The sequence below is a fragment of the Equus przewalskii genome, chromosome 20, assembly GCF_037783145.1.
Source record: "Equus przewalskii isolate Varuska chromosome 20, EquPr2, whole genome shotgun sequence".
Taxonomy (NCBI): Eukaryota; Metazoa; Chordata; class Mammalia; order Perissodactyla; family Equidae; genus Equus; species Equus przewalskii.
Genome location: NC_091850.1, coordinates 56,941,296 through 56,962,576, shown reverse-complemented (window position 1 = coordinate 56,962,576; position 21,281 = coordinate 56,941,296). Strand labels below are relative to the sequence as shown.

Here is a 21,281-nt window from a genome sequence, read left to right as displayed (position 1 = left end):
GGAGGTTTTCCGGGCGTTCCTGCAGCCCTCGGGGACTAGGCGACGTCACACGCAGGTTCTGCATTCCCAGGTGGGTCTCCCGGTTTCACGGGCCTCCTGCATCTGTGTACGCAGGTCCAGTCCTGGTGTCTGCTCCTTTCGGGGTGAGTGTTATTGGTGATTTGGGGTACACGGCCCAGGCCTATCCTGGGCGTCTTGGCTCCCCATGCCCCTGGCATTCGCTGACCCCTTGCCAGTCGTGGTGTGCTGGGGGTGGGTGTCCAGACCTGGAGGCGGCTGTCCATGGGTTTTTGTGTTGCCCTGTGATTTTCTCGTTTGGTCTTCAGGAAGTGTTTGAGGAGGTGGGAAGAGCCTGCTGTCCGCTCCCCCCACCTGCTCTTTCTCAGGCCCTGGCCTCTTCTCCTCCCCCAGGCCGACTCCTCGGGGCTGAGCCTCGAGGCCATGGCTTTGGCTGTACCCAGTGCTGACAACTTTCAGATCTCTCCCTCCCTAGGCACGTGCTTTCGATGGCACGCGGGGCAGCAGCGACAGGGCCTTCTTGCAGGCAGACCCCGCGTGCTCTCCATGCAATCAGGACCCAGGACGTGGGCAAAGAACTTCCCAAGGGAATCAGAATGGGGTGCAAATGAGAAGTCTGTGTTCATAGACTGATAGCAACTGAAATGTGCGACAGGACTAAAACCGTCTGGTGAAAATGCTGAAAGGAGGTCTGTGAGCAGAGAGCTGGGGCCGTGGGGCCGAGGGGCCATTGGCGTCATGGAGGCCGTGGGACCATGGGACTGTGGTGGCCGTAGGGCCATGGGGGCCGTGGGGACCATGGGGGCTGTGAAGCTGTGGGACCATGGGGGTCGTGGGGGCCATGAAGCTGTGGGACCGTGGGGGCCGTGGATCCATGGGGGTCGTGGGGGACATGGTGCTGCCAGACCGTGGGGGCCGTGGGACGTGGGACGTTTGGCCCAGTGATCTGGGTGCCACGTGGCTGTGCTCAATGGCCAGCTTATGGCTGCATTAGAATCACGTGTGTGAATCTTAGACCTTCCAGCCTCCAGAACTGTGAGAAGTAAGTGTCTGCTGTTGAAGCCACCAGCCTGGAGTATTTTGTTACAGCTACCGAGCTGACTAATCCACCCACAAACAACACGAATGATTTAATGTGACTGGTGCTGTCCTCCTAGGGGGTCCCTGCTGCATCCCACTGTCATGGCTGGAAGCAGCCCATCCTGGCCTGGGAAGGTCCAGGTATGATGGAGGTGTGAGCCGCCAGCTTCCAGGATAAGCACCAGACTGCGGTGTAGACCGTCAGGGGATGGATACGAAGAGGTTTGCCACACGGCCAAGGCAGAGTTCTGAGGCAGACCCTCGGCTCAGAGCTAAACCCGTGCAAATACTGTCTGTTCTCCAGATCCCTCCCTCGCCCACGGCCCCGTCCTGTGCTGCTGCATCTCAGAGGGAAACGTGAGCCTCCAAGGCCAGTGCTGATGACAGCAGCCGGAAACACCTGTCGGGATTTCCTCCCTCTCATCAGAATCCTGGGAGACGCATCCCAGTCCACCTGCCTCCCACTTGCGGAAGGACCTCTCACAGCTCAGGGCTCTCCCAGCGCCTGGCACCACAGCCACATGGCTCCGAGCCTGGCCGCTCAGGCCCTGCATTTGCCTGTCTGTGGGCTTCAGCAGGGGCACGGCCCTCTTGTCCACATATCAAAGGCATCAAACAAGTGAACGTGGTGGCCAGGGTGCCTGACCCGCGGTGCTCGGCGGTACACACAGGTCAGCTGTAGGAAGGGCACGAGGGCAGACCCCCCAGAGCACTCTAGCTGAACCAACAACTGGTTACTTCATGCCTCAGGGCTGTCCAGGACAGCACAGGCTGGCCAGAAGGGCCAAGACACTCCGGGGCTCCTCTCTCAGCCAAGGGCCCCACTCCCCCACCACAGGTCGGTCACGGAGCCGGGTCTGCAGAGAGACAGGAGGTCCTGTCCCCTTGTGCCTCTGCCAGGAGAGGGACGTGTGGCAGCTGAGCCTGGACCCTGTTCCCTGACGGCTCAGCCAAGCTCCCACGCAGGTGAGCTCTCCCGGAGCCCCGAGGGCGGACAACGTCATCTCTGCTGCTCTCTCCAGGGCTCGGGCCAGTGCTGGACCCTCACCTATGTGTTGGGTGGCCAGTAAGTGCTGGCAGGGGCTGGGGCAGAAGGACGTGGCCTGAGCCGTGGACTGTCCAGTCCCCGCGTATACTCGGCCTCTGCCGCTGTCCAAGGAAAGGAAGGGAGGGTGGCAGGGCAGGGTGTGCATGGCCTCCACATCTCGTGGGAGGACGTTTCTTGGGGTCAGAGCCCCCCCTCCACTCGCCCCAAACAGAGCAGACCCTTTGGGGAGACCACACGGGGCGTTTGCACAGAGTGGCCAAGTGGGGTGGCCGTGGCAGGCGTCTTCCTGGACAGGGGCGGGGGGGTGCATTCGGGCTGCTAGAGAGGAGTGTCCGGGGCCCCAGCTCGTCTTCCCGGTGCTTGATGGGGGCTCCAACAAGGTCCCTGACGATGGGTGTCTGAGTGGAGTGCGCATCTGGAGCCAGTGCACGGAAGGGACTTGTGAGTCGTCCTGAGCCCGGGTAGGGCCCCAGCACTTGTTTTCTTATCCACCACAGATCGTTCCTCCCAGATAGCCTGCTGGGACCCAGGACTGCAGCCCGAGCTCAGAGCTTCAGCCGGCGCCCTTCCTGCCAGGGTTGCCGCAGGCCCCGCACCTGCTCCTCCTCGGCCTTGAGGTCCTGCAGCCAGCTCTCTGCGGCTGTGACAGCCATGACATCCCTGGTGCCGGAGACGCACATTTGGACGCTGTGATGCTGGCTGGCGTGGTTGCGACTCCAGGCTGCCCATCCCTTTTCTGCTAATTCATCTTATTGCACTTTGCAAAAGCATTGGGAGGCGCGGAGGGGAAGCCCAGCAGGCGGAGGGTCGAGAAGGTTCTGGAGACCAGGTGGACTGGCTGGGACTCAGGGGTAGCAGGGGCACCTGGGGCCCCAGGGCGTTGGTCACGTTTGCGCCCAGCTGGAGGGCCAGGCAGCCGAGGGGCACTGGCTGCTGCCTGAGTTCTGGGCCGACAGGGAGGGAGTTTCTCTAAACGGCCCCACAACACTCCAGCCCCGGGCTGCTCGGCCTGTGGGTCTTGCTCCATCGTGCCTGGAACCCACAGCCCCGACAAGGACCACAGCCCCCACAAGTGGCTGGACCCTGCTGGTCCGGCTGCTCCCTCGCTGTGGCCTGGGCCCCCCAGGACACGCACCTCCTGCCAGGGTGCAGGGAGGGGCTGTGGCTCTACCAGCTCTCTGCAACAGGGAGGGCTGATCCCCCACTGGCCCGAGGCCTCCAGGGCCACCTGCGGTGCACTCACAGGGCGCTTGACAGGAGGCCCGGGGCCCAGGACACTCCTGCGCTCACAGTGGGCACCTGCGTGGGGACATCTGCCTGGGCCCCTCGGGTCATGCAGATGCCCCAGCCCTGCCTGAGCAGGGTCAGTGCTGCCAGGAGCCAGGAAGGCCAGTGGACACAGCAGCTCACTGTCCACTATGGGGCTGGGTGTCACTGAGTGCTGGGCGCTGACCGCCACCCAGGAGAGGCTGGCATGTGCAGACTCTGAGTCACTAGGCCTGGCCAAGGCCACAGAGGGCTCTGGTGTGAGGACGGCATGGCTGCGCCCAGGGCCTGGGCTGACACTGGGCGCTGCCTCTTCCCGCCTTAGTGACCTCGGCAAGCCCTTCATCCCTGTGTGCCTCAGTTTCCCCATCTAGGAGTGCAGTGGCAGATCCGGCTCAAAGTGCTATCGTGGAGTTGAGTTACTTAACAGGTCAGGAAGCTGAGCGTACCCAGCACCCCTGGGCCCACGTGGGCTGGGGGCTTTCCCTGTCATAGGCCTGGGACCCAGCCCTGGCAAGCACAGCCCCCAAGCGCCCCACTTTCTCACATAGAGGTGGTGGGTGGTAGCTTTCACTGGATCTGCCTCCTGCCCCTGAGGTCTTTCATTTGACGGATGAGGACATTGAGAGCCAGGCAGGCGGGGCTGGGCCTGAACCCCGTGTCTCCAGCCCTGACCCTACACTCTCTGCTGGGCGGCTCTGTGGATGCCGAGTGGTACCAGCCCTGCCGGATGGCGACCTCCCTCCCCAGGGGTGGTGCCCTGTTCACGCTGCTTCTGTCCTGGAGCTTGGGTGCTCCAAGACCAGGGTGTCCCAGGGCCATGCTCTCTCTGGGGGAGGGTCCTTCCTGCCTCTTCCAGCTCCTGGGGCTCCAGGCATCTCTGGGCCGCATCTCCCCAACCTCTGTCTTGGTCTTCACGTGGCCTCCCCTGCGTGTCTCATATGGACACCTGTCATGGGATTTGAGGCCCCTTGGAAATCCATGATGGTCTTATCTCCAGGTCCTTAACTTAACCACATCCACAGACACCCCCTTCCAAACGAGGTCCCACACGCATGTAGTGGGGTTTGGACAGGGACACATCTTTGGGGCCACCCTTCAGCCCACCACAGACACTGAGCAGCTTCCCTGGCCCCTCCCACCCTACTGACTGTCAAAATTGTCCCTGGATGCTGCAGATGTCCCCGGCCCAGAACTGGGCACAGAGCCGGTTCAAGGGGCCTTTGCCCCACCCTCTCTCCCTGGACTCTGGACTCAAGGATCCTCAGTGGATCTGGGGGATTGACAGAGTCTTAGGCCTGCTTGGAGTTTGTTAATCTCGAAGGCCCCACACCCCGAGGCTGCCCCCCTTTCACTTCGTCTTAATGGGAGCGGCTGCCTGAGCAGTGGCATCCGTGCTCACGGGGTGCTGCTGCTGTGGGCTGGGGCTCCTGGGCACTGCGGTGGGAGTGGAGCTCCTGAGCCAAATCTCAGGGATGAGCTCTGGTGGGACGCCCCGAGTCCCCGTCAGCCAGCTGTTCTCGGACCCTGAAGGAGGCTGGACAAGGGGAGCTGGCGGCACAGCCTGGCATGAAGCAGGCCCTCGACACCCAGGACAGGATGTGCTGCGTCCTGGGCATGGCCTGAGGGCTGGACGTGGGGCCACGGCCGTCAGCAGCACTGTTTGGTGTGGGCTCTGGCCCCGCACAGAGCAGAGCGGCTCACCCTGCTCCAGGCCGCATGAGAACCTGGCAGCCAACCCTGGCCATCATGCCCAAACCGGCTGAGTTTCCATGACCCCAGACTGCCCGGTCTGAGCTGGAACCTGCAGGGCTGAGGGGCAGACGCAGGCCTGGGTGACCCCCAGCACCATCGGGGGCTACGGGGCCCCGTCCGTCTTGGCTTTACTTGTCATCAGAGAACAAGTCAGAGTGGTCGTGCCTTCTAGCACCTTCCGGGGCCAACCACTTAGTCCGTCTCAGAACATCAGGAATATCGAAATTCAGCCTGGAGATGGAAACACCTGGAAAGTGAACCAGTGGTCCTCCCGTCAGCCCCTGGGTCCCTGGTGCCTGGCGACCCGTATTGATCACCTGGAGCTGGCCCTGAGCAGTGGGACTCCCGATGGGCTGAACCCGCCTTCCCTGCTGCACACGGTGAGGTGCAGCGGGACGAGGAAGGAGCCGGTCGGGAAGGCACCCGTCAGAGCCGTGGCCTCACACCTGGAGCCGGTGTAGGAGCCGTGCGGACAGCGCTCCGGGACCCCGCGCCTGGGCTGCCTGGAGGAAATGGCTCCCGCTGCGCGGAGGTTCATCTCCGGCTTAACTGAAGGACACTGGGAGCAGCCGAGCACGCGCCCAGGAGACAGATGCCAGCCCTGCAGCGGCTCGAGACCCAGGAAAACTAAGCTGACACCGACCAGGCTGAACCTCCGAAGCGGATGGGAGGGGTGGCTCCTGGGGCCCCGGGAGCACTGTGACCGTGCTTTTGGAGGCCCCTCTAGCCTTCGATTTTCTTGCTGTTCCAGCAGCCCACAGCCTGGGGGCAAAGGGCCAAATTTCCTTATTTTTGCCAAATTCTCTTGTCTGCCCTGACCCGTGCTCAACACCCTGGCCTGTCTCCTCCCTCCCGGGTTCATCGGGAGGAAGAGCGGGTCTCGTGTTCCTGCAGGAGCCCCGGCCTCAGGATGAGCATGTGCTTGCATTCTTTGTACTTTGTGCCATGAGTGAAAACATTGGCTTTTCTGGCGAAGTTTCTTTAGTGCAGGCAGCGTTCTCGGGTCATGAAAGCAAGTCCTTTCCTTCCACGGTCCGCCCTGGAGATTCTTCTATCTCTTTGCCTCATTTTAGCTTTTTCTGTTGATCCCTCAGCCGAGAAGAAAGAACTAGAGTTTGCTCTCAGAGGAAGGCAAGCAAGAGGGTGGGAAACGGCAGCTCGCTCCAGGTCAGGGCTGGCACCGCCGTGTGCCTGGCAGGGCACCCTGGGGACACCCGTGGAGGGGAGCGGCCAGGCCACGTTCCGTCCGCCGTGTGAGCAGCAGCATTGGGGGTGAGGAGCACCGAGGATTGTGAACTCCAGAGAGGTCCCCGAGTGCTGGGCACGACCCGCACTCACTCCAGAACCTGCCTGCATGCCCAGGCCTGCAAGTGCCCCAAGCGAGCCACTGTGAGCTCCTTCAATCATGCCAGGGACCCAAGCAAACCCACGGGCACTGCTGGGCCGGCGGGCGGTGTGGGGTCTCCTCAGCCCCGAGTCTCATCAGCCCCCAAAGGCGCCAGATAAACAGACCATTTAAGTCAGAAGGGTGCTGACCTTGCAAACACACCTTCAGGACAAGGCCCTGGGCCACCCCGAACCACGCTGATACCCACCCGCCCTGTGGACGGAAGAGCCATGGGAAGAAGTATCTCCACCTAGCCTTGTCCGGGCCCGGCCTGGGGCCTAGCATCCCAGAAAGCGGGGTCTGGGACACTGACCAGAATGTCTTGGGGCCCCTCCTGCCTCATCTGCTGGGTTATAGATGAAAAGCTAACTCGAACCCACGTCAGGAGGAGACGCTGGGACCAGCAACACTGCAGGGAAAGGCATATGCACACACACACCATGCACGCTCGTGCACAACCCCCCAACATTGCAGGGAAAGGCACACATACACACACCATGCACGCTCGTGCACACGCCCCAACACTGTAGGGAAAGGCACACGCACACACACCATGCATGCCTGTGCACACACCCCCCAATGCTGCAGGGAGAGGCACATGCACACACACCATGCACGCTCATGCACACACCCCAACACTGCAGGAAAAGGCACACACCATGCACGCTTGTGAGCACACCCCAACACTGCAGGGACCACGTTTACAGGAGCCCAGGTGCGGTGTGGTGTTTGCTGGGCTTTGGGGGGTGAGGATGCCAGTGACCCGGCTGGAGTGGGAGGGCAAGGCTGACCGGGATTCGATTCTCACCCATCTCGAGTGTGCGGCTCCCTGGGGCCTCCATTTTCTTGCCTCTTGGTCTCCTCTAGGGAGAGGCCCAGTCTGGGGCCCGGCCCAAGCTCTCCGTCTGTGGGACCATCGGTGTGGCTCCTCCTGTGCGTCCAAACGCCCCACCTGATGCTGCTTTCTGAAGACGACCTGAGGTTTGTAAGAATCGTGGCAGCAGCTCCTTCCTGCGAAGTCCCGTGAAACCTGACCATGGAGATGGAAAGCCTGGGACCCACTGACTCCTCCACACGCCAGGACGTGCCCACTGTCCCAGGCCCTCCCTTGAGTCGAGTCCCATGCTGCTTGTCCTGGCACGGGCCTACCCCCAGCTGAGTCAGGCAGTCCATTTCCCCTTGGGCTCAGACGAGAGCTGTGCTGCCCACCTGAGCGTCTGGCCGTGACCACTGTCTTCCTGGGGGCGGCTGATGCCCAGGCCCCCCCGGTGCAGAGTGACGCTGTGGGGTGGGGGCGTTGCTCACAGGATGTTCACCCCGTTGCTTGGGGAGTCCCCACACAAAAGACCTTCACAGGGGACATCGGGCTGCCGGTCACACGTAATGACTGCCTCCCCAGAGTAGGAGGGACCAGGAAACGGGAGAAGGCAAGCTCGACGGGCAGAGCCTCTGAGTGAAGTCCCACCCTCAGACCCAGGGGCTGACTAGCTGTCTCCCAAATTCCTTCTACCCCTGTATGCCGTCACCAGGTGACACCACGTATACTTGAGGGTGGATGTCCAGCATGAGGACACACCATCCTTTGAGAGGACCAGGCACACACGAGGGTGGATGTCCAGCGGGATGATGCCCAGTCCTCCTTATGGCCCTGAGGGGTCAGCTTTTGGCCCAGCGCTGTCCCCGTCTGGCACACTGAGGCCAGGTGCCAATTTGGAAGAGGCCGTGTCCAGTCCTACAGGCCATCAGCACTGGCTGGGACCCACGACTGTTAGCGTGGATGGCAGCAAGGCAGCCTCGTGGGTTTACAGCCTCCGCAGCTGGGCCCTATCAGGGCGCACGTCCCACTGGACTCAGCTGCTCAGAAGAGCCAGCACGTTGCTGGGAATGCAGCGCCTTCGACGTCTGGCACAGCGCCTCCCTCTGAAGTCCGGCCAGCCGGCGATAAACCATGGAGTGACCTCCCTGGCTGACCCAGCTGGACCTCCACACAGACCACAGGTCAGCCAGTTCCTGGGAGCAGCCAAGATCCAACCACCCTCCTGCGGCCTGTGGGGACCTGGGGCCACTGCCCAGGGCTGTGCTGGGTGGCCGCCCACCCCCGGCACTGGCACCAGCCTCCCCTCGCTGATGGGTCTGCCAGGAGCCGGAGGAAGTAGTGTGGTCAGGCCTGGCCGTGGGGTGTAAGAGCTGATTAACCAGCGACAAACACTCCAGGCACCTTCCCCGTGTGTAGCGTCCACCTGCCCCACCCCTGCCCCCTCCCGGGACCTCCCGCCTGTGCCCTGTCTCTCAGACCTTTACACACGTGAACAACCACAGCAAGCGAGGAGCTCCTAGCTCGCGCCCCGTCTAACCTGCGGTTCCACGCAGTCTGTCTGACCAGGCGACGGGGGCAGCAGGAGACAGCCCCGCCCGGGTCCACGGCTGATGGGGTGCCTCTGGGGGACCCCGGTGGCCCTGGCGCTGGAGTGGCGGGCACCTGGGTTTTCTCCCGGGTCTCCCTCCTTGACGATCTATGCGGTTTCTTGGGTCTTTTATCAGAAGGACCAGCTGCCAGATGGTTTTCTCTGTCTTGGGGCCTGCAGCTTTGTCGTCACACAGACAGCCTGTAACAACATTGAAATGAAGCAGAGGATGCTGTCACAGGAGGCGCTGCTGACAGCCTGACGTTTCCGGGGCGACGGCCCTGTGTGCAGCCGCGTGGCGTTCCACCCCCTGGGTGAAACCAAGACCCGTGAGCCCGCAGAGAGCTCCCCTGGGGCTTGGGGGTGACAGACGCCCTTGGGGACAGCCTCTGCCCCACAACAGACCATCTCACTGCAGACCACGCCTCACAGGTCCGGGGCCCAGCCGGCTTCCCAGCAGTTGGGCAGTTTTGATGAAGGAAAGTGTCAGCCTGACTCTCAGCAAAGAACGCATCTTTCCTTGCGTCTCACGATAGTAAGGTTTCCCCTGTGCTGACAGATGCAGAAGCCCACATGTTTCTCGCCTCTCTCTGTGCAGTCAGTTCAACAACTGTAGGGCCCCAATTTCCTTTAGGAACATCATGGGAACCACAGGCCCTTCTCTGGGAAAACGCTCACATTTCTCCGCACGTGACTGTTGACCTCACATTCAGGGCTCCGAGAACCTGCGGCCTGCACAGTCCCAGGCAGTGGCGGGTCCCTGTCGGCTCTGAGATGCGCTTCTTCTGAGCAAGCCCTGCCGGCTCGAGGGCGCGGGCTGGGTGGTGGGTATCGTCCTTCGTGGGGCTTTGAGGTTCTAGCTGGAAACTTTCTCCTTCACGTTCAGGTGTTAGGTCCTGTGGCTGCTGTAAGAAAAGGCCACAAACTTCACAGCCTAAAACAACAGAAATTTGTCCTCTCTCAGCTCTGGGGCCAGAAGTCTGACATCAAGGTGTCACAGGGCCTCGCCGTCTCCGGGGCCCCCAGGGGAGGGTCCCTCCTGCCCCCTCCGTGTGTGTCTGTGGGCCTGTCGCATAAGGACGCTGTCACTGGATTTACAGCCGGCCTGTGTAATCCAGGAAGCTCCCATCCGAAGACCCTTAACTGGATCACATCTGAAAGACTTCCCAGCCTGCTCTCATTCACAGCTTCCAGGTGAGGCAGTGACACGCCCTTCGTGGCTGCCTTCAGCCCACCTCGGCCCTCCGCCCCCAGCCCCTCGCCTCACGAGAAGTCGAGTCCCGTCCTGGCACACACCCTCCGGGCCCCAGACCAGCCTCCTGGAGGCGGCGTCACTTCCAGAGTTTGTCCACATCTGTGGGACCTTCCACGTCCCAGAATCCCTCAGGGTTTGTTCCGGAACTTCAGCTGTGCGAGAGGAAAACCCCAGGTCCCGCATGCCGGAGGGAATCCCTGGGGTGGCGCTGAGTCCGGCACACGGCCCACCTGGCCCTCGGGTCGGCGTCTCTGCCCAGGGCCTCCCCTGGCCCGTGTCCAGCCTGCAGACCCTCCCACAGCAGGTCCGAGCAGAGGATGTGCGGGCCGGAGGAACTCGTGGGTGTGCGGGCTCCTCGCTTCTCCTCCGGGGCCCTGAGTCCTTCAGTCACATCAGAATTGCTTTCTTCCCGGCCCCGGGTGACTTGTCCTTCTGCCAGGAGCCTGGACTCCTTCCTCCTCCTCCGATCCTCCTGGAAGCCTCTCTGGACACGGTTTCCCCCTGTTTTCTCCTACAGCCCATGACAATCCCACATGCGCTGCGTGGGTCCCAACAATCGCGTTCGTGGTCAGGGCCCAGGACGTGGCCCCCACCGCCTTCATGGGGAGAGCGTCCTCCCCACCTGCTTCCTTCCACAAGACTTCGTCTGCGCTGTGCTCCCAGGTACAACCCTCGTCCCACGGCCTGGCCCCGCGTCTCCCCCACCCCACGCAGCCGACACTGACCTGATCCTCACCTGTCCTGTCCCACGTCCAGCCCCATCCTCACCCCTAACACATGTGAAACGCCAGCTGGGGAGGGTGGCGGAGCGAGAGAGGAGGTGCCCGTTCTGGGTCTGCACACGCAGGATGGGGACGCCACCACGAGGAAAGGCCGTGAGGACGACAGGAAGTCAGCACCACCGAAGGTCCTGTTCCTCGTTTCATTTCGTCCACAACTTGGATGAAGACCCAGAATCATGCTGACCAAACATGCAAAGGACACGAAGCAGGAGAGTGAGTATACTGGGTGCTGAAGTCCAGATCCAAAACGACTTCACCGCCAGGAGAAAAGGCCCCGAGTTAACAAGACAGAACCCAACAGGGAGAAGTCAGCCGTCATGCATTCCGGCTCACTCAGTCCTCAAGTAGAGGAGCAGGAAGGCCCAGCTTGACAGTGTTGTGAAAAAGATCTGATGGAGTTAGTGGGCCACAAGCTCACCAAGAGACAGCTGTGTGACTCGGCTGCTTAAGAGCCTTGATGCATCCCTGAGCAGCCTGGAGAGCAAGGGACCCTCAGATCAACAAAGGAGATACCCCCACCTCTCGTGGTCCACACTGGTCAGCGTCTCTGGCCGGACCCTGGGGTGACAGCAGGCAATGCTGCTGGAGTGGTGCCATGGCAGGAGTGCAAATTTCACGAGTTGGATGGTGTGACCCTTGCTGCACAAGGTGGGCCTTCCCCCTGGAGGGGCAGGAGGCGGGCCCAGCGTTGGCTCCAGACCCCGTGCTCCGAATCCCTGCTCCACGGCCCCTCTCGGGGTGCTGCAGGGCAAGGCGAGGTCTTGGTGTCTTCATAGGGCTGGGAACGTGTCGTGTGCTCTCGGCAGAAGCCCTGGTGACGAGCATCGGCACAGCGGACGTGGACGCCGGGACTGTGGGCGTCTAGCTCCTGGAGGAGACGTGACCCAATAGGGCAGAGCAGGCTCGTCTGCATCGGTCGGTACTTGCCTCTGTTTCACCGACACCTCGTCGAGCGTGACGGATGGCGATGTCTTCATCCTTCTCCTGCCGGTGAAACCCCCACCCTGACTTGCGGTTGGAGCAAGGATGCTCTACGCTTGTTGAGGCAAATATCCCAGGAGCCCTCGTCCCGGCGGCGTGCGGGGCCCTGGCGTCTGGGAGTCTGACGCCACCACGCTGTGGCGGTTTTCTGACGCGGTTGAGTGGTTTCCTCCTCGCCTGCTGAGGACGAGAGCTCTCCCAGCGCTGTGTTCTCCACAGCACTTGCCTGACTTTTTAATTTTTGCGAGAACGGTTGGTGTGAAGTGATAACATCCAAGTATGGTTTTAATTTCCACGTAGCTGATTATCAACGAGGTGGAACATCCTGTGCTGACTGGGGCGTTTCCGTTTTTCTTATTGAACGGTGGGGCTCTTTACGTGTTCTCAATACTGGTACTTCGTTACAAACCTTACAGACATCTTTTCCCACCTCGTGGCTTGACCCTTGACTCTCCATGATGAACAGATGTTCTGCGGGTTAATGCAGGTGAAGATGTCAGTCTTTTCTTTGAAGGTCTGTGTTTTCTGAGTTGTTTAACAAATTCCTCCAGACCTTAAGGCCCTGAGTACATTCTCCTGCACAATCTTCTAATTTGTTTTAACGTTACGGCTCTAACGAGCTGGGGTTTATCTTTACATGTGGTGTGAGCTAGAAGCTCAACTCACTTTTTTCTTGAGAGACGACTGATTTCCCCGGATCTCACTGGGAAGCCCACCTGCAGCATCCCTTGTTAAAGGTCACCCACCCATGTGCAAGTGGGGCAGCGTCCCGCTCCCCACTCACCCTGTTGGTCTGTGGTCTGTCCTTGCACTGGCACCACGTGGCCTTGTGGCCCCAGCTTGACAGGAGGTCGTGCTGTCTGGTGGGGAGTGTCCCCTGCCTGCTCTTCATCTTCTGGTTGATTTTTGCTGTTCTTGTGCTTTTGCCCGTCAGTGTGAATTTTAAAACCAGCTCGTCACATTTCACAGAGAAACCTGCTGGGTGTTGATGGGAATCGCACCGGTTCGTAGACCCATAGGGACGCGGTCTTCACAGGATCCAGTTTTGTGCTCCGTCACCATGGTGATCTCTCCTTGGATTTAGGTCTTTATTAACGTCTCAGTAAAGCTTTAAAATGTTATCCTCAATAGCCTGGTTCATTTTTGTAGATATCTAAATTGTCTAATTTTTTTTTCTGGGATGTAGAGTTATAGTTGATTTTGTGTATTGGGTTTGCGTCCAACATACTTGCTACATCTTATTACGTCTAGTAATGTTTGTGCAAATCCTTTTGGATTTTCTGTCTTTGTTATCTTCTGTTTCTTATCATTATTATTTCCCTTTCACTTTGTTCCTTTTCCCCCTGATTTCTATAATTAGACCTTTGTGATGATCTATTTTCCCTGTTTCCTTTCCAGTCATTATCTAGCATCTCATGATCTCTGTCTCCCTCCCTCTCATCTTCCTCTCTTTCTCTCTCTCTGTCTCTCTGTTTCTCTCTCTCTCTCCTTCTCTCTCTGTCTCTCTTTATCTCTCTGTCTCTGTCTATCCCTCTTTGTCTCTCTCTGTCTCTTTCTGTCCTCTTTATCTCTCTCTGTCTCTCTCTCTCTCACGAGTGATACGACCGCCACGACCTCTCCTAGGATGTCAAAGCACGGTGGTGCTGGGAGGCACGCTGTCCTTCCTGGTCTTGAGGGACGCCCTCTGTTTCACTGGTAAGCGCTATATTTGTTGGAGGTTTTTGAGGAGACCCTTTATCCAGTTAAGGAAATGCCTTTCTATTCTTAGTCTGCTGAGAATTCTTTTCATGGATGAACGCTGAATGTTCTCAGATGTTTTTCTACGAGGCGATCACGTGACTTTTCTTCTCTACGTTGTTAGTGTAGACTCCAGGAAATGGGAGTTTTGTCTGTCTGTTCACTGCTGTGTGCCCATGGCCTAGAGCCTGTGCCGGTTACAGAGCACCTCTGCTTCCCCAGGGAAAACGGGTCCACAGCGGTGCTCTAGGACTGGGAACCTGGGCTTCTAGGAGCCGTCTGGCCAAGTCCAGGCAATATCTGCCGGGTCCAGGCTGGAGGGGACGGCCAGGGCTCCCGGTGGCGGGCAGCGGGCAGCAGGAGCCATAGGTATTGAGGGGACTGGCTTCCGTCTTGGCCCTGCTCCCCTGGCTCATGCTCAGGAGATGTCCCAGGAAGTGGGGGCCTGTTGCTGCAGATCCACTGAGGCCTCAAACCTGAGAGGAAGCCTCAGAGAACAGCTCTGCCATGGGGGATCCACGGGGTCTTCAGAGATGCCTGTGAGGCCCCAGGGTCTTTGGGGGCAACTTCGCCCTCCATTCTGTGGCAGCTGAGACCTGGCTCACTGAGGGCCGAGGCTGGGGGACCGAGGAGGACAGAGGGGACCAAGGAGGACAGAGGAGACCGTGGAGGATGCAGGGGACTGAGGAGGACACAGGGGACGGTGGAGGATGCAGGGGACTGAGGAGGACACAGGGGACGGTGGAGGACGCAGCAGACTGAGGAGGATGCAGGGGACTGAGGAGGACACAGGGGACGGTGGAGGACGCAGCGGACTGAGGAGGACGCAGCGGACTGAGGAGGATGCAGCGGACTGAGGAGGATGCAGGGGATGGTGGAGGACGCAGGGGACTGAGGAGGATGTGGGATGCGCCTTGGCCCTGCACGCCATGGGCGCTGTGGCCAGGCCTCCCTCGAGCTCAGGGCGGTGCAGGGGCAGAGGCCAACGCACAGCCCAGAGCAAGGGGCTCGAAGCAGCAGCCCGGAAGGGCTTCGGCAGCCGGCGCATCGGCATTTCATAAGTAGTTGCACATTCCTCACCCTCCCTCGAGGCCAAGATTCCGGGAATGTTTTCCAGTTGCTTCAGCCAAGCTGAGACCCGGAGGGGGCCGCCCGGGGAGGCTGGAAACCCCTCCTTCTGTGGCATTTTGTCAAAATGCTTGAAAAGAAAATAAAAGGCTCTGATGACTGTGGAACTTCCCAGGGTCCTTGGACAATGGGGAAGCCACGGTCCCCTAGAGCCAGTGCTGTTAATGAAGGGTGAGTGGCCATTCCTCATCTGGTGATGACCACCAGGAGGCGTCCCATGCTGGCCAGGCGCGCGGATGATGGAGCTCAGCTGCAGGCCCCACCACCCCCCTCCACGGGGGGACAGTGTCTCAGACACTGGGAGAAACGCCCATGTTGTCATTTACAGGAGCTTTCTCAGGGAAACATTTTCCACGGTGTTTCTGTGACAGCTGGCTTCACTGGGCACGAGGAGCCTGCCTGCTGTCAAACACGCCATCCTCCACAGGTGTGTGCCCGCAAGCAGAACTCGTGGCCTCACATGGCCCTTTAATCGAGAGCCAGCTCTCGGGGAAATAACACAAGCACACACAGGTGCGCCCAGGCTGGCGGCCGAGCTTCAGGAAGCGCTGGTTCTGAGTGAGGCCGTGCGGGCGCTGGGCAACACAGCCGGGCCCTGGACGAGGACCACAGGTCGCCCACCAGGCCCTGCACCAGCAGAGCTTCAGAGCGGAAGTATGTGTGACCTACTCGGCTCCTCATATCCTGCAAATGGCACCCGGACCACAATGAGCAGCTGGGGCCACCTGCCCCATGGCATCGCTGTGCCGAGGACACAGAGCGGCCGATGGGAATGGGCGAGTGAGCACATGGTCCAAGGAACGCCCACCCCACTTCTTCGAGTCAGAGGGAGCCTGCGCCGAGGTTGGACTCGGGTCTGGGGCTCTGCGGGGTCCTCTTGGGGAGCTGCAGGTCACTCCGTGGCTCCCTCTGCTCCCGAGGAGTCCTGGTCGCTGGTGGCTGCCTCCCAGGTGACCTCCTCATTTCAGCTTCACAGCCCCAAACGGTTTCCCGACTGTTGGCCCATCCTGAACTGAACGCTGCCTGAGCGACGGCGGAGACTGCAGAGCCAGGCCGCCACCCATGAGGCTGACGTTCTTCCCTCTACTCCCACCAGACGCTTCCCCAGCTGGTGAGGACGCACAGAGGCCACGTTCTTCCCTCTACTCCCACCAGACGCCTCCCCAGCTGGTGAGGACGCACACGAGGCCACGTTCTTCCCTCTACTCCCACCAGACGCTTCCCCAGCTGGTGAGGACGCACACGAGGCCACGTTCTTCCCTCTACTCCCACCAGACGCTTCCCCAGCTGGTGAGGACGCACAGAGGCCACGGTCTTCCCTCTACTCCCACCAGACGCTTCCCCAGCTGGTGAGGACCCACACGAGGCCACGTTCTTCCCTCTACTCCCACCAGACGCCTCCCCAGCTGGTGAGGACGCACACGAGGCCACAGTCTTCCCTCTACTCCCACCAGACGCTTCCCCAGCTGGTGAGGACCCACACGAGGCCACGGTCTTCCCTCTACTCCCACCAGACGCCTCCCCAGCTGGTGAGGACGCACAGAGGCCACGGTCTTCCCTCTACTCCCACCAGACGCCTCCCCAGCTGGTGAGGACGCACACGAGGCCACGGTCTTCCCTCTACTCCCACCAGACGCTTCCCCAGCTGGTGAGGACGCACACGAGGCCACGTTCTTCCCTCTACTCCCACCAGACGCCTCCCCAGCTGGTGAGGACGCACACGAGGCCACGTTCATTCTCTACTCCCACCAGACGCCTCCCCAGCTGGTGAGGACACACATGAGGCCACGTTCATCCTCTACTCCCACCAGACGCCTCCCCAGCTGGTGAGGACACACACGAGGCCACGGTCTTCCCTCTACTCCCACCAGACGCCTCCTCAGCTGGTGAGGACGTGCAGCGAACAAAGGAGCTGTGAGCTCCTAAGGAGCCACAGGCTCTCCTCCCCATGTTGGCCCTCATTCTGTGCTCTCTGGATTGTCCCCCATGGGCTGACCTCCCCTCTGAACCCGGCTCCTGAGGGGTGATGGCTTCAAAGCTCCCTGGTGACGCCGGCAGGATGCTCCTCATAGGACTGAGTGGAGCCAGTCCAGTGCCGGCCCTGACACAGCCCCACCAGTGCAGTCTCAAGGGGGTGAGCCACTGCTGTTCCTCCAGAGACATCTGAACGGACGAACCCAGAAAGCGTTGAGTATAGCCGCGTGTCCAAGGCCGTCTCCAGGCCTCTCTGGGCTGGGAGCAGGTGATGCGGCCACACCACTGGACACCAAGTGGGTCCTCTGGGCCTGGCACCCCACCCCACCTTTATTTCTCTGCCAGGGCTGCCCCAGCTGCCCAAGGTCAGTCCCTGCTCCGGCCACCGCCTGCTGGAGGAGACAGCCCCCATTGACCCCCTCGAGGTCGACGCGGTGCCCTCTTGTGGGCTGGCCTTCCCTGAGATCTCAGTAGCCCCTGGCCCTCGCGGGATGCCTCGAGGAGGCCAGTGGGGGGACCAGGGCCTTCCCTGCACACCGGGCAGCTACCTCCCCAGTGCCAGCCCCCAGCCACTCGCCAAGCTGTCTGGTTCTCCAGCAGAGAGGCCAGCTCTCTCCAGACCATCCCTGCCCTTGGATGCCCCGCTGACCACACTTCGTAGCGTCTTGGCACAAGGTGTGACTCCCGGGTGAGCTTCCTCACAGGGAGCATGAGCTGAGCCGGGCTGGGCTCCCACGTGTGCTGTCTCCCCCTCAGGCCAGCGGGGCGACGGGTCAGTTATCTGTGGCAGCACAAAACTCACCCCAAAACTTAGCAGCCTCAAGCCACGAATGTTCACCACCCCATGCGTCTGAGGTGAGGACTTGCAGACAGCATGGCCGTGAGTTTGTGGTCCCTGGAAGGTTCACCCGGGCTCTGGGAACATGTCCACGCTCCCTGGTGACTGCTGGCCCCTTGAGGTTCCTCCCTGGCTTCGGGCCACGCAGTTACCCGCCATGAGGCCCTCCGTGCAGCATCTCAGGCATTGTCACCTGGTCACTCCCCACGAGGCCCCTCTGTGTGGTGTCTCAGGAGTGGCAGCTGGGTTCCCTCAGGACAAGAGATGGAATCTGCAGTGTCTTTTATGACCTCGACCTGGGGCCACACTGTCACCTCTGTGACAGTCTGTTGGGTGCACAGACAAGCCCTAGAAGGACATGGGGAGCCTGCACGAGGGTTTGAACACCAGGAGGCAGACATCACGGGGGCACAGGCTGCCCTCTGGCCATGATCCGCTCCCTCTCATGAGCAAACGCGCCCACGCCCTCCAGGCCCCAGAGTCTCATCCTGTCACAGCAGCAGCTCGAGTCTTAACAACGTCGTGGGTCTCCTGTGGACCTTTTGGAGTTCATTCCATTGGTCAGACACCAAGTTCACGGTCTCTTTGAGGTGATCGCTCTGTCTCCTGGGTGTCTGCTGCGGTGGGAGGGTGATGCCTAGCGTCTCCTGGAGCTGGAGCATTGGCCTGTGAGGACTGCCGGACGCGCCCGCAATCCCCTGGAAGGTGTTTGTCTGACCCAACCATCCTCCGGGCGCCACTCCGATCCCTCGGAATCTCAGGAAGGGATTCAACCCTGACACTGCGGCTGCTCCTCAGACCTCGCTTTCCCACAAGCCTGCGCCGTGGGTTTGCTCTTTGCTCAGAAGCCACGTCTTTACTTCAGCCTCGTGGGCCTCCTGCGGGAGAGGCTGGGCCTCTCAAACCCGGCGAATCCTGGTCCTTTCTGGTTGAACCGGCCTCGTCTGGCTGGTCCCGGCCCACTCTCTCTCGCAGCAGAGCAAAGAGGACTGAGGACACCCCCCAGCCACCTGCTGGGACTCCCGAGGCGGATCCCCCAGCTCCCGCAGCACAGTTTCTACCTTCCTTCCGCTGCGGCAGGCAACAGCGTCGCTCGACTTGCTGCCGCTGCGCAAGACGCCCTTTCCTACAATGCATTTCCCGCGAGCTTTTCTCCGCTTTCCTTTAAGGCCTCACTGGCGGCCTCTTTAAAGTCCAAAACCCTAAAAACAGGTGTTCCAGGCACTTTAAGAGTTTGAGCATTCCCTAACTCCGCAAAACCCTTAGAGGCTTTTCAGCTCCTGCCCACTGTCGGTTCCAGAGGCCCCCACCCTGTGGAGCTGGCCGTGGTGTCACCCACTAATGGCACCACAACTTGTAACGGTTTCTGTGGCCGCACAACAATTGCCCCGAACTTCACAGCTTAAAGGAGCAAGCCTGTCGTGTTTCAGGTCCCTGGGTCGGGAGCCTGGGAGCAGCTGAGCTGGGATTCAGGCTCGGGGCCTTCCACGGGTCGCAGTCAAGCTGTGGGCTGGTCCCGCTGGGATTACAAGATCCACATCCCCGTTTTCTCACAGGGTCGCCAGCAGCTTTCGGGCCCTGCCGTCTGCTGTCTGCTGTCTGGAGACCTGGGGCCACGGTTCATTCTCTCCCGGGTTCTGAGTGTCCTGTGACACAGCAGCTGCCCCCCCACAGCCAGTGACCCAGGAGACGGAGAGCAGCGAGACGTGAGCCACCTGTCCTTACAACCTGATCTTGGAAGTGACATGGCGTTGCGACCAGGTGGGCTGTTGGCCACACAGACCCGCCTGGATGGTGTGGCAGAAACCACAAGGGCGTGAGCGCTGGGAACCGGGGCCATCGGCACCGTCTCGGAGGCCGCCTGGCCCAGCAGGGCTCCTCCTTGGGTGAGGGATAAACTTCCCATGTTCATCTGTGTCGTTTCTTTAATGCAAACCTTTCGCATTCCAGGCCCGCCACTGCTGCTGTGCAACTCATGTGAACACACGGAAGCTGGAACCTTCCGTAGCACACGGCCAAAACACATTTCCCAAATATGCTCACACTGGCGAGGAAACAGACACGGCAGGTGGGGAGCTGGGAGCCCCCTTACTTGCCAGGGCCACAAGAATGTCGAAGGCAGACCACGTGCCTCCCACGCCTGACCGTCTCGGGAAGCGGCTGGTGGAAGGATCTAGAAGGTGGTGGGTGTCGGGTGCTCCTCTCCGCTCTCTGCTCTTTGATGCTGTTGTGCTCAGTCTGCGTCTCAGATGTGTTTCCTACCAGGGGACCCTGATACGGTGCAGCCGAGGAGCATGGACGGGCCGTGGGTCAGCGTGATGCAGACTTCCCCAGTGGTCCTCAGGGGCAGGCACTGGGGAGGGGGGCAGGCTGCCAGGTACACGGGGGTGCCCAGCCGGGGTTTTGGAATGAAAGCAGGAAGGAAGGAAGAGAGAGAGAGGGAGACAGGAAGAAAAGGAGGAAGGAAAGAAGGAGGGAGGAACGGAGGGAGGAAGGAAGGAAGGAAAGGAGTGAGGGAGAAAAAGACTTTCACGCTCCTCAGACCCTGGTCTCTAATCCCTCCTCTCAGAGCAGCAGCATCTTGGGTCACCGAGGATGCGAAGGTGACTGGAGGACTCGGGGCCTCTGTGGGGCGTCCTCCACTTCCCAAAGGTACAGGCAGACAAGCAGAGTGGACAGCGGGTTATATGACACCAGGGGACAGGGGTCCTAGAGCTAGGGTCCCTCCCCCAGGGCACTGACTACAGACCCATGAGGTCTCCCTCTGGCCAACCTCCAGCCTCACCCACGCTGCCCACCTCCCCTGCTCTCCCCACACGCTCATCACTGCCTCAACCTTGCCCACACCCTGACATGCACTGGCCTGGCCAGCAGGAGCGGACTGACCGCTCGTCATGATTGCCTCATCAGACAGATTCTCAGGGACTTGGAGGGGACCAAGCGTCAAGCTAGGGAATCAAGAAAAAGACCCTCAGCAGTCCCGTGGGTGGACAAGGACAGACGGAGAGGGCAAGGCCCGAGGAATCGCCTCGATGCTGAGCGTGGACGTGTGACGTGGATGAAGGGTCCTCGCGCCAGGCCTGGCTCCGGGCAAGGGTTGACTGGCTGTGTGGCAGCCCAGAGCCCCTCCAGCTGGGCCCCCCACGCTGGGCCCCCCACGCCCTTTCCCTCCTCAGTTCTTGGTCTTCCGCACTCGGAGTCTGCTGGGGCAGAGGGAATGTCCCCCTTGGCCCCCAGGTGCCAGATTTGTGGGGACTCTGCAGAAACGAACCTGGTAAGTGGCTTCTCATCTCAGATGCCGGCTCAGCTGTCCGAGGTCACTGCCGCACCCGCCTGCCAGCACTTCTCCTCCATGGTCCTAAACTGGGGTGGTGGCAGCTTCGGCCGCATGGCCAGTGCCTTTTTATGTCTGTTTCAAAACCAAAAAGGCCTGCCCTGAATCTACCCTCAAAGGAAAGCGTTACGGGAGACGAGACAGAATTAAAAGCAGCCCTTTATCTGCTCCAGGGGCTCTGCACCCCCTCCCAACCCTGGCAGCAAAGTCGCCTCTGACTGTCATAAACCAGCAGCTCCCTGGGATTCCAGATGTGAGCCGTTGGATCGGAATTTACGACGCCTGGAGCTGAA

The 21,281-nt window shown here is 60.6% G+C and overlaps 2 long non-coding RNA genes across 4 annotated transcripts; one reads left to right on the top strand and one right to left on the bottom strand.

The window, feature by feature from the left end:
- Positions 1-7,362: 7,362 nt before the first annotated feature.
- Positions 7,363-9,893, bottom strand: LOC139077889 (uncharacterized). Its single transcript, XR_011530499.1, has 4 exons — positions 9,638-9,893; positions 9,365-9,506; positions 8,909-9,160; positions 7,363-7,584 (listed from the first exon to the last, which is right to left on the bottom strand). It is a non-coding gene; the product is annotated as an uncharacterized lncRNA (long non-coding RNA).
- A 3,480-nt stretch (positions 9,894-13,373) lies between these two features.
- LOC139077888 (uncharacterized) lies at positions 13,374-19,540 on the top strand. 3 transcript variants are annotated; one of them, XR_011530497.1, is made up of 2 exons: positions 13,374-13,672; positions 19,211-19,540. It is a non-coding gene; the product is annotated as an uncharacterized lncRNA (long non-coding RNA). The 3 variants fall into 3 exon arrangements; XR_011530498.1 differs by lacking the exon at positions 13,374-13,672 and adding an exon at positions 17,994-18,244; XR_011530496.1 differs by lacking the exon at positions 13,374-13,672 and adding an exon at positions 18,005-18,359.
- The last annotated feature ends 1,741 nt before the right edge of the window (positions 19,541-21,281 follow it).